This window comes from Galeopterus variegatus, unplaced genomic scaffold (genome assembly GCF_000696425.1).
Source record: "Galeopterus variegatus unplaced genomic scaffold, G_variegatus-3.0.2 Scaffold2504, whole genome shotgun sequence".
Lineage (NCBI taxonomy): Eukaryota > Metazoa > Chordata > Mammalia > Dermoptera > Cynocephalidae > Galeopterus > Galeopterus variegatus.
The window spans coordinates 245,294-245,624 of NW_007728615.1; the positions used below are offsets into that span (position 1 = coordinate 245,294).

At 44.4% G+C, this 331-nt stretch overlaps 1 protein-coding gene across 1 annotated transcript in view; it reads right to left on the reverse strand.

The window, feature by feature from the left end:
* LOC103598104 (WAS/WASL-interacting protein family member 2-like) overlaps nt 1-331 on the reverse strand; it is a 42,400-nt gene that overhangs the window by 9,714 nt on the left and 32,355 nt on the right. The gene's annotated exons all lie outside the window — the stretch shown is intronic.

The following is a 331-nucleotide window of genomic DNA, read 5'->3' on the forward strand; positions in this document are numbered from 1 at the left end:
CAGGCCTCAGATCCCTTCCTATCTGGATTTACTCCCTAGATGATCTCATCCAGCATATGGTTTTCAGTATCACTCAAATTTATATATCTAGCTCAGACCTCTCTCCCTAACTTCAGAGTTTGATAGCCAATCACCAGTCTTCTCCTGAATGTCTAAAGAGTATCTCAAACTTGTCTAAAACTGAACTCCTATCTTCCTCCAAACTTGCTATGGTCTTACCCATCTGCCCAGTTTATTGCTCCTAAGTGGCCTCCTTCTGCCACCTCTGTCCTCCTGCAGTCTGTTCTCACAGAAGCTAGCGATCTTTTAAAAATGTGAATCAGGGCCGGCC